Genomic DNA, 12,979 nt, shown 5'->3' with positions numbered 1-12,979 from the left:
AAGAATTTGGCATTATAACTTTTGTATTAATTTCAATTTTTAAAGTCCTAAAAGTTTATTTACAGATTAAAGACTCTCGTCATTCATTTCATAACCAGTGGTTTCCAGAAATCTATATATTTATCAGGTGCAGTTTGGATTTGTCCTCAGACACTAGAAAATGATGTTAATATTCCCAATTTATAGGATTAATAATAATAGCTAAACTTTACCGTGGGTCAGGCCCTGTCCTAAGCACTTACTTGTACTAACTTATGTGGATGTCACAACAGTCCACAGAAGTAGGTACAATTACTTTAATGATGGGAATTAAAGTCACACATCCTTGTGCATTCATAACCCTGTCTCTGCCATCTAATTGACCAATTACACTTATCCCATGTTAGACAATGAGAAACAAAACCTGCCAAATATCAATTTGAAACAAAGATGAATTTATTTAGTTGCCTGGCAAGAAAGGTCTGCGTTACTTAGATAACAAGCAGTTCTCACTAAGCAGCAACTGAAAGGACTAGATTTAGAACCAGAAGAGGAGAAAGGCAATATTCTGAGTCCAGGCCCCTACACTGTGGATTGTTTCCATCCTTTCTTTGCAAATGTCACCTGCAGGTTTTATGTCACTGATACAGAGAATCTTGGTTTCCAAAAATATCTAAGAAGAGTTGTAAGAAGATTCCAGTGGGCCTAGGGTCAGCCAGCAAACGTATGCTTAAAGTGTAGCAAGATTTCTATTGCACGTCCAGCAGATGCCACATGGCAACATAACATCTGTATTTTGTGGTCAGACTAGAGTCTGGTTGGAGTTAGATGTATGTGAGTCAGATGCCTCTACATCTCTATTCTCTGAGGGCACAAGCACACTCACTACAGAAAGGACCATAGGAGATGAGCTCCAGTAATTTCTAACTTGCTCATAAGCTTTCTGTTTGAAAACTGAGAAGAAACGTTTTTCTGTGTCTACTAGGATTTTGAAAACTTGGAAGGCAGGCATGGCCATATCACTACCGAAGAAAAAGGGAAGACAGAATAAAACAAAACAAAAACAAGGAAGTTATTTCAGACTACTTGAGCCTACTTCATCTTTGGCTCTTCTATCACAAGCAAAGGACAACTTTCTAATTCCCACTGTTTCAGGTTATCTTCCTGCTTAGTTAACAGCAGGACATGAAGAGAGTATAAGAAATATGCCACCAGCTTATGTAGCTGCTGCAAACTGCCACCCCAAGAACCATGTTTCACATCAAACATCTAGGTTGGATGAGGCAAATGTGGGTGTTATTCTGGCATGTTCCTCACCACCAGTAGAATGCCACAGCAGCAGCAAATCCATGAGATACAAGCATAAGTACATCTGGTTGGATGTGGAGAAAAACCTTACTCAGGGTAGAAGTAAAAAATCATCTATTAGGTAACTTCCTTCCCTAACCCCCAAATTTTCCCCTCAGATTATTCTTTTGTATAAAGCAGTTGTTCTCTGAATTTCCCATTCAAAACTAACATTCCTGGAAAGGACAAGCACCCAGCATCATATTAGCTCCCTGCTGAAAATTTTCTGGCTGATATTGACACTTTGTCAAATACCACATTTCAGTGAGTAAAGGATCTACTAAAAAAGAAAGCTTCCTAAATATTAGTAGAAAAGAACTAACTTCCAATCTATACATTATAAAGACTGTCTAAGAGAATATAGGTAATTGTTCACACTGAAAATATCCTCTAACCCTATGACTCTGAATTTACAGCTGAAATGGGAAGACATAAAAATAATTCAAAATAACACAATATTCAGTTACCAAACACTATCTAATGTAGAGGAGCAATAGAAAATTATTAATTAGGGTCTAAGAAGGTGGTCAGCAAGCCATTATGAAATCTGAAGTTGGACCAACTTTCTAGGTTCCTGTCTCTGAAAACCAGTCAGTCTATGATGAAAAATGAGGAGCATATACCCAATATACCTTTTCCTCCAAACCCACAGTATTGCAATAGTTTAGATGTAATCAACACAGCTGAGCAGACATGCTCAGGAGAGACTTGATTCAACCAGCAGCCAAGAGTTCAGAAGTTTACCAGATGCCTTTGCTCAGTTTTTCTCACAGGATTCTCAGTTCACCTGTTACTATATATTTTCAGCCACTTAATTAACATAAATTCACTCTTCCAGTTGTTTTACAGGAAACAAAAATCACAAGGTCCTAGCCGCTGTACTCTGAGAATTTATCCTCTAGATACGGAAGGATGCTTCAATAGAAAATCATTTGCAAAGAATTATAACAACAGCCATAAAGTTACCTTAAAAATTAAATACACAAGAGCCAAAGAGTTACATTAAAAAGCAATCAAACTGGGATAGGTTGAATCAGAAAAGACCTCCTGAAGGGAGATGGTTTTTGGACACATTTTAAAGGAACTTAAAGACATCAATTTTCAGAGAGAAGAGTGGAAGGTACCAGCAAAAGCAAAGATATTGTATTGCCTCTAGTGGAAAAACGTTGGTGTGGAGCAATAAAAGAGGATCTACCCAAACCAGAAAATGTAGCAAACGCTATATAAGGAAATAGTGTAATGTAGAATCTGTAATCCAACTAGAGTTTTCTATGTTGGGTAGTTTTACCCTTGAAACAATATAGCTCCTTTTAAGTAAAAAATATTATTTAAAATTTTTGTATAAAACTTTAGCTATTTTTTGGCATTTATTTTCCCTCTAATTATAAAAGTAACAACTGTTCATAGCAGAAAATTTGAAAAATATAGTAATATACAAAGAAGAGGTTGGGGGGCAGACCCAAGATGGCAGAGTAGGAGGACAGGGAGTTTGCATCTCCTCACAACTAGGGCACCTACCAGATGCTGGTGGGGGACCTCAACACCCAAGGGGGTGGGAGGAACCCCCAAGTGACTGGGTAGGATGTCAGGGGAGCAAGGGAGGAGGAGAAGTGGAGGCGGGATGGGACCAGTGCCCATGAGGGGCAGCTGGGGGAGGGGAGGGGTTCCCATGCCTGAAGACGCCCACTCACCATGAGGGGATCAACGGGGATGGGGAGAGGCCCTCGGGTGTTCAGAGGATTGGAGGGGAACGTGGCTAGCGTTTCCCCGGCCCACTAGGGTCCTGGAGAGCCTGCTGGGGTCCCAGGCCTGGTCCTTCACCCTCTGAGGCCCCTCTGGCTGCATGGGTCCTGGGGGCATGGGAGGGAGGGGGGTGAGGAAGAGTAGAGGCAAATGGGGAGGGACCCTTGGGGATTGGAGGACGGGGGCAGGGGGAAATGCAGCTAGCATTGCCCCCGCCCACTCGGGCCCCACTGAGCCTGCTGGGGTCCCAGGCCTGATCCTCTGCATCCTGAGGCTAGAGGCACTCTGGGGCTCCCTCCAGTCACACTGAGCCTAAGCCCTGCTCCCCACGCCCCTGGGTCCTGAGCATAAGCCCCGCCCCTGCCTACACCCCGCCCCTGCCTAAGCCCCACCCCTAGGGCCTTTTCCTGCTGCATGGGCCCTAAGCCTAGACCCAGACCCCCAACCTAAGCCCTGCCCCTAGCCTAAGCTCCACCCCACCACAGCCAAGGCCTTTTCTGGCCCTTTTTTTTTCCTTTTTGTTATTGTGGTTCTGTTTTACCTTCTGGTTGTTGTTTCATTTATATTTTTATTTTTTCTAATATGTCTGTTAGTTTTCTAATTTTATTTTTTATTCTTTGTTATTGTTCTGCTCCTTTTTTTTTTTTTCTTTAAACCGCACCGCACGACTTGCAGGATCTTGGTTCATGGGCTGGGGGTCGGGCCTGAGTTCCTGTGGTGGGAGCACTGAGTCTGAACTGCTGGACTAACAGAGAACCTCAGACCCCAGGGAATATTAATCAGAGCGAGGTCTCCCGGAGGTCCTTATCTCAGCAACAAGACCTGGCTCTACCCAACTGCCTGCAAACTCCAATGCTGGAAGCCTCAGGCCAAACAACCAGTAAGACAGGAACACAGTCCCACCCATCAAAAAAAAAATGAGATGACAAAAAAATGTTACAGACGAAGGAGCAAGGTAAAAACCTACAAGACCAGATAAATAAAGAGGAAATAGGCAACTTACCTGAAGAAGAATTCAGAGTAATGATAGTAAAGATGATACAAAATCTTGGAAATACATTGGAGGTACGGATCAAGAAAATACAAGAAATGTTTAACAAAGATGTAGAAGAACTAAAGAACAAACAAACAGAGATGAACAACACAATAACTGAAATGAAAAATACACTAGAAGGAATCAATAACAGAATAACTCAGGCAGAAGAATTAATAAGTGAGCTGGAAGATAGAATGGTGGAAATAACTGCCAAGAAGCAGAATAAAGAAAAAGAATGAAAAGAATTCAAGACAATCTCAGAGACCTCTGGGACAACACTAAATGCACCAACATTCAAATTATAGGGGTGCCAGAAGAAGAAGAGTAAAAAGAAAGGGTCTGAGAAAATATTCAAACAGATTATAGTCAAAAACTTCCTTAACATGGGAAAGGAAATAGCCACCCAAGTCCAGGAAGTGCAGAGAGTCCCATACAGGATAAACCCTAGGAGAAACACACCAAGACACATATTAATCAAACTAACAAAAATTAAATTCAAAGAGAAAATATTAAAGAAGCAGGGAAAACCAAAAAATAACATACAAGGGAATCCCCATTGGGTTAGCAGCTGATTTTTCAGCAGAAATTCTGCAGGTCAGAAAGGAGTGGCAAGATATATTTGAAGTGATAAAAGGGGAAAACCTACAACCAAGATTACTCTACCCAGCAAGGATCTCATTCATATTCGATGGAGAAATCAAAAGCTTTACAGACAAGCAAAAGCTAAGAGAATTCAGCACCACCAAACCAGCTCAAAAACAAATGCTAAAGGAAAACCTCTAGGTGGGAAACACAAGAGAAGAAAAAGACCAACAAAAACAAACCCAAAACAATTCAGAAAATGGTAATAGGAACATACATATCGATAATTACCTTAAATGGAAATAGATTAAATGCTCTAACCAAAAGACACAGGCTCGCTGAATGGATACAAAAACAAGACCCATATATATGCTGTCTACAAGAGACCCACTTCAGACCTAGGGACACATACAGACTGAAAGTGGGGGGATGCAAAAAGATATTCCATGCAAATGGAAATCGAAAGAAAGCTGTAGTAGCAACTCATATCAGATAACATAGACTTTAAAATAAAGACTGTTACAAGAGATAAGGAAGGACACTATGTAATGATCAAGGGACCAATCCAAGAGGAAGATATAACAATTATAAATATTTATGCACCCAATATAGGAGCACCTCAATACATAAGGTAAATGCTAACAGCCATAAAAGGGGAAATAGACAGTAACACAGTAATAGTGGGGGACCTTAACACCCCACTTACACCAATGGACAGATCATCCAGACAGAAAATAAATAAGGAAACACAAACTTTAAATGGCACAATAAACCAGATGATTTAATTGATATTTATAGGACATTCCACCAAAAGAGGCAAAATATATTTTCTTCTCAACTGCACATGGAACATTCTCCAGGATAGATCACATCTTGGGTCATGAATCAAACCTCAGAAAATTTAATAAAATTGAAATCATATCAAGCATCTTTTCTGACCACAATGCTATGAGATTAGAAATCAATTACAGGAAAAAAAACTGTAAAAAACACAAACACATGGAGGCTAAACAGTGTACTGCTAAATATCCAAGAGATCACTGAAGAAATCAAAGAGGGAATAAAAAAATACATAGATACAAATGACAGTGAAAACGTGATGATCCAAAACCTATGGGACATAGCAAAAGCAGTTCTAAGAGGGAAGTTTATAACAATTCAATCTCACCTCAAGAAGCAAGGAAAATCACAAATAAACAATCTAATCTTACGCCTAAAGCAACTAGAGAAAGAACAAAGAAAACCCAAAGTCAGTAGAAGGAAAGAAATCATAAAGATCGGAGCAGAAATAAATGAAATAGAAATGAAGAAAACATAGCAAAGATCAATAAAACTAAAAGTTGGTTCTTTGAGAAGATAAGCAAAATTGATAAACCTGACTATACTGCTGAACTGAATGAATAAACATTTTCAGAACTCTAATGGAAAACTGATGAATTCATAAAAGTGCTAACAAAAGATCAAGATAAAAAAAAATTAATTACATGGGACTGAGTGAACTGATAAGGATGATTATAATTTTTGTGACTTTCTGTTTGAATAAAAAAAAAAATCCTACAAGGACTCAGAGGCAAAAAATATACAAATCAATTTTCACTGCAAAGTAAAGGAGCTGTTACAGTGGAGGATTACTGGACTGAATGTCAATATTACGACATAGTATGAGTGTTTCATGTTTGGTAATTGCAATCATTGTTGCTTTTGTTGTGGTCATCCATTTACAATGCTTGGTGTCAGTTTATTTATCTCTTGTAAAAATAAAATACAGCGTGTGTGTGTGTGGAAAAAAAAAAAAAAGGTTGGCTAACAGAAGAGCTCTGGTGTATTAACCACCCAGGTTGAAGTATATTCTATATTATCTGAAAATTTATTAGCAGTTGGAGAGAGTGATTATGATATAGATACAAATATAGATAGATACAGATATAAACAAATATTAACAAAATCTCTAGGAATGCAAGTACTCTCCCAACTATGATTTTTAAGGTCTTAGAATCTATATTTAGACTACCTATTTACCAATTCTAACATGATCACACATTGTATGAACTTAGTTCATTGCTTAACTCATTTTGTTCTCAATTTCTTCATCTGTAAATATTTCATAAAGGCATCTTGTGCAGAAATATTATCAATATATTTAAGTTATTCACCATGGGGTTTTGTATATAATAAATGATCAACCCATAAAAAAAATTGATAAACCTTTAGCCAGACTAATCAAGAAAAAAAGGGAGAGGATGCATATCAATAAAATTAGAAATGAAAAAGGAGAAATTACAACTGACACCAAAGAATACAAAAGATCATAAGAGACTACTACAACCAACTATATGCCAATAAAAGGAACGACCTGGAAGAAATGGACAAATTCTTGGAAAGGTACAATTTTCCAAGACTGAACCAGGAAGAATTAGAAAATATAAACAGACCAATCACAAGTAATGAAATTGAAACTGGAATTAAAACTCTTCCAAGAAACAAAAGTCCAGGACCAGATGGCTTCACAGGTAAATTCTATCAAACATTTAGAGAAGAGCTAACACCAATCCTTCTCAAACTCTTCCCAAAAATTGCAGAGGGAGGAACACTCCCAAATTCGTTCTACGAGGCCACCGTCACCATGATACCAAAACCAGACAAAGATATCACAAAAATAGAAAATTACAGACCAATATCACTGATGAACATAGAAGAAAGAATCCCCAATAAAATACTAGCAAACAGAATCCAACAACACATTACAAGGATCATACACCATGATCAACTGGGATTTAACCCAGGAATGCAAGGATTCTTCAATATAAGGAAATTAATCAATGTGATACACCATATTAACAAATTGAAAAATAAAACCCATATGATCATCACAATAGATGCAGAAGATTCTGACAAAATTCAACACTCATTTATGATAAAAACTCTCCAGAAAGTGGACACAGAGGGAACCTACCTCAACATAATAAAGGCCATATACAACAAACCCACAGCAAACATCATTCTCAATGGTGAAAAATTGAAAGAATTTCCACTAAGATCAGGAACATGACAAGGATATCCACTCTTGCCACACTTATTCAACATAGTTTGGAAGTCACAGCCACGGCAATCAGAGAAGAAAACGAAATAAAAGGAATCCAAATTGGAAAAGAAGAAGTAAAACTGTCACTGTTTGCAGATGACATGATACTATACATAGAGAATCCTAAAAATGCCACCAGAAAACTACTAGAGCTAATCAATGAATTTGATAAAGTTGCAGGTTACAAAATTAATGCAACAGAAATCCCTTGCATTCCTATACACTAACAACAAAAGATCAGAAAGAGAAATTAAGGAAACAATCCCATTCACCACTGCAATAAAAAGAATAAAATATGTAGGAATAAACCTACCTAGGGAGACAAAAGACCTGTATACAGAAAACTATGACACTGATGAAAGAAATCAAAGATGTCACAAACAGATGGTGAGATATACCATGTTCTTGGATTGGAAGAATCAATGCTGTGAAAATGACTCTTCTACCCAAAGCAATCTACAGATTCAATGCAATCCCTATCAAATTACCAATGGCATTTTTTACAGAACTAGAACAAAAAATCTTAAAATTTGTATGGAAACACAAAAGACCCCAAAGAGCTAAAGCAATCTTGAGGGAAAGAAACGGAGCTGAGGAATCAGACTCCCTGACTTCAGACTATACTACAAAGCTACAGTATGGTACTGGCACAAAAACAGAAATATAGTTCAAGCCCAGAAATAAGCCCACATACTTGTGGTCAACTAGTCTATGACAAAGAAGGCAAGAATATACAATGGAGAAAAGACAGTCTCTTCAATAAGTAGTGTTGGGAAAACTGGATAGCTACATGTAAAAGAATGAAATTAGAACACTCCCTAACACCACACACAAAAATAAACTCAAAATGGATTAAAGACCTAAATGTAAGACTGGACACTATAAAACTCTTCGAGGAAAAAATAGGAAAAACACTTTGACATAAACCACAGCAAGATCTTTTTTGACCCACCTCCTAGAGAAATGGAAATAAAAATAAACAAATGGGACCTAATTAAACTTAAAACCTTTTGCACAGCAAAGGAAACCAGAAACAAGACGAAAAGACAACCCTCAGAATGGGAGAAAATACTTGCAAATGAAGCAATGGACAAAGGATTAACCTCCAAAATATACAAACAGCTCATGGAGCTCAATATCAAAAAAACAAACAACCGAATAAAAAATAGGCAGAAGACCTAAATAGACATTTCTCCAAAGAAGACATACTGATGGCCAAGAGGCACATGAAAAGATGCTCAACACCACTAATCATTAGAGAAATACAAATCAAAACCACAATGAGGTATCATCTCACACCAGTCAGAATGGCCATCATCAAAAAATCTACAAACAATAAATGCTGGAGAGGGTGTGGAGAAAAGGGTACCCTCTTGCACTGTTGGTGGGAATGTAAATTGATACAGCCACTGTGGAGAACAGTATGGCGGTTCCTTAAAATCTAAAAATAGAACTACCATATTACCCAGCAATCCCACTACTGGGCATATACCCTGAGAAAGCCATAATTCAAAAGGACACATGTACCCCAATGTTCATTGCAGCACTATTTACAATAGCCAGGACATGGAAACAACCTAAATGTCCAATGACAGATGAATGGATAAAGAAAATGTAGTACATATATACAATGGAATATTATTCAACCATAAAAAGGAACGAAATTGGGTCATTTGTAGAGACGTGGATAGACCTAGAGTCTGTCATACAGAGTGAAGTAAGTCAGAAAGAGAAAAACAAATATCATATATTAACGCATATATGTGGAATCTAGAAAAATGTTACAGGTGAACCTATTTCCAGGGCAGGAATAGAGACACAGACATAGAAAACGGAAATGTGGACATGGTGGGGGGCAGAATGGGAGATTGGGACAAATTGGGGGACTAGGATTGACATATATACACTACCATGTGTAAACTAGATAGCTAGTGGGAACCTGCTGTATAGCACAGGAAGCTCACCTCGTGCTCTGTGATGACCTAGATGGGTAGAATGGGGGACAGTGGAGGATGGTCAAAGAGGGAGGGGATATATGGACATATATAGCTGATTCACTTCATTGTACAGCAGAAACTAACACAACACTGTAAAGCAATTATACTCCAATGAAAAAAAAAGAGGTTTAAAATCCTCCATAATACCATTATTCAGACATAACAACTGTTAACACTTAAAGCCTTTCCATAATTTTACTGTGTATGTGTATTCATGATATGCCTTATTATATACAAAATTGGATACCTTATTGCACATATTTTTGTATATTTTTTTCACTTTTAATATTTTAAAACAAACATCTGCTTTATGTGATGTTACTCATAGGACTTTTTCTGTTGTTCTGATTTCATTAATGCTTTTTTTTTTTTTAATTCCCATTATGTTTGTCAAGTAGGAGCAATTACAAAATAAAATCCCCAGTTTTATTGTCTGGAAGTAATAACCCTTAGCTGAATTAACCTCTATCTTGATATTAGCACATTTCGGTTTCCAAGACTAAGACTTAGAGATGAAACTTTACAGTAGTAAATATTTGATGCATCCTGATTCTGTGGAGCAATAAGGGACTAACCCCTTATTACTTGTTCCAGATTTCTTCTGGGATTCTATAGTGTCCTGTTTCACTTTGGGAACTAGATGTCTTGTCTCCAAATTAACGAGAAGATAATTTTCTTTACCATTGTCAATGTCATTATCAAGTCTCATATGAATGAACTGGGTCACACCAAGGGCACAAAGTCCCCAGTGAGCCCATTGATTCCAAATGTTGCATGGTACTACACTTCCATCGGTCCCTAAGTATTGTGACATAGACCAAAGTCCAGTATGCCCCTTCCAAAATCAGCTTATCCTGTTTACACACAAAAGCAGTAGTTCATTTTTACTACATCTCCATGAGGGGCATACAATTCAAAAGAGAGATTTAAAAAGCACTATCATGTTAAATGTGGCTATTCAAGATGACAATTCTTTTTCTTCCTAAAAAGAAAGTCATATCCATTATGTGTTTGAGTCTCTTATTTGAAATTTCTGTCTATAATTTGCTTGCGTCAGTATTCACCATAGAAACAGACATAGGGAAGTATTTTTTCCCTTTGTAGTGAATGTTCTACAAATAGAAAAATGTAACGTTGGCGAATGTTTCCCTATTAACTGACGAAGTTTCCTCTGGAGATGCTCATGCTTCCAGCAGCCTTTGGCAAGATGTCATGAGCAGAAAAATATTTTATGCCGGGCTGTCCTCTTTTTGAAAACTTAAGGAAATGTTAAGGAGATAGAGCATTTCAATGCAGGAGAAGTTCAGGAGAGAAGGTATCTATGCTGGCCACTACACAGAACTGTGTACCTTCCTCTACCATGTAGAGTAGGATTACCCTTCCAAAGCTTGGTGACTAGAAATGTTCAATAAAAAGCTAACGATCTTGGCTGATGACTTAGGTTTTTAATTGTAAAATGTATAGAACATATTGCTTACATTTGGTCACTTGCAAAAGTGTTACAAGATGAAGTATTTTTAGACCCCACAAAAATTGCTTGCCTACATTACTCCACTAGATACCGCAAAGGGAAATTTTCAGAGACTGGCAATTTCCTTTTGTGCAGAGCAATGTGTGTTCGTTCTCTGTAAACAGGGAAAGAGAAATCATATTTTTCTCAACGTCCTGGGCACTATGATGAGAGCTGGTTCAACTGGACCTATGCCAGCCAAACAAAAGCAGTCACTTAAAAACTGAAAGCAATAGGGTTCACAGAATTCCAGGAGACAACTTCTGAGGTAAGCTGTGTTGAGGGAGAATACTACTAAATTTAAAAACTGCAACAAGAGGCCAGTTTTCTTCTCCCAGCTTTCTTCCCTGTGTCTCTTCAAACCACTCAGTGAGTAAGTACACAAAGAAGCTGGATACAGAAATGAAACAAAACAAAACAATGCCCCCCCCAAAACAGTAGGAAAGACTTAACCCAAGTCAATGCATGGACATAGAGCAAGGATTTCCCAATTTTTTAAGTTGTAGCCAGTCGAACATTTTACAGAACAGTACAGTATGAAGGCTGAGTCACTATGAATTGACTCAGGAAAATGGGTATTTTAATAGAATGAAACTTACAATAAAAATAATCTGACATTTACTTAAATTATGCATAAAATATATGGTAATGATGCCTAGGCTTAAGAAATACACATATTCTAAATACTATTTCAGCATAGCCAAATTAAATGCTTCTGGAGTTTTCTGGAAGAAGAAACAATTGAATGTAACCACTGAAGAGTAATAGATCCATAACACATGGGAATCTAAAGAACAGGGCTTGCCCTCTTTTGGGAAATGGGACTCCAGGGTCTACATGTTCAAGAACTAAGAACCACAGATTCTCTCTCTTATCCCACAATCACCTTCCCTCAAGGCTACCTTTTTGCCCACCTCCTGGGGAGCACCATCCATATAACAGGCATACCTTGGAGGTATTGTGGGTTTGGTTCCAGACCACTGCTATAAAGTGAATATTGCCATAAAGCGAGTCACATGAATTTTTTTTTGGTGTCCCAGTACATACAAAAGTTATGTTTACACTATGCTGTAGTCTATTAAGTGTGCAATAGCATTATATCTTTTAAAAAACATACACACCTTAATTTAAAAACTACGTTATTGCTAAAAAAAATGCCAACCATCATCTGACAATGCAGCGTTGCCACAAACCTTCAATTTGTAAGAAACATAATATCTGTGAAGCTCAATAAAGCAAAGAGCAATAAAACGAGGTAGTATGCCTATATAGTCTATGTGACCAGTGGCCACTGGAACTGTGCAGCATGACAGAGATGCCTCCCAGACAAAGAAAAAAACCAGGAGGAGTTGGCTACTGTTTGCTCCCCTCCCCCCATGCGCACTTGAATCTTTCATTCAAGCATTAATTCAACAACCATTTGTGGAGAAATGTATCCGTCGAGACTCAGTTTGAAATGTCAGACAACCCGACTCAAACTGGCTTAGTCAAAAAAAGGAATTTACTGTTTCATATAATTGAGTAGTCCAGGAGTATACTGGCTTCAGGTAAATAGCTGGTGTCATCAGAATCCTGTGTGTGTCTCCCACCCTTGGGCTCCACTTCCTCTGTGTTGATTTCTCACAGTACTCTGTAAATTGTTTACTGCTGTATAAACTACTAAAAGACAAAATTCTCCCAGTTAATAATCATCATTTTCTCTG

This window comes from Balaenoptera ricei, chromosome 3 (genome assembly GCF_028023285.1).
Source record: "Balaenoptera ricei isolate mBalRic1 chromosome 3, mBalRic1.hap2, whole genome shotgun sequence".
NCBI lineage: Eukaryota > Metazoa > Chordata > Mammalia > Artiodactyla > Balaenopteridae > Balaenoptera > Balaenoptera ricei.
The sequence above is the reverse complement of the archived record's forward strand: the minus strand, read 5'-3'. Positions refer to the sequence as shown.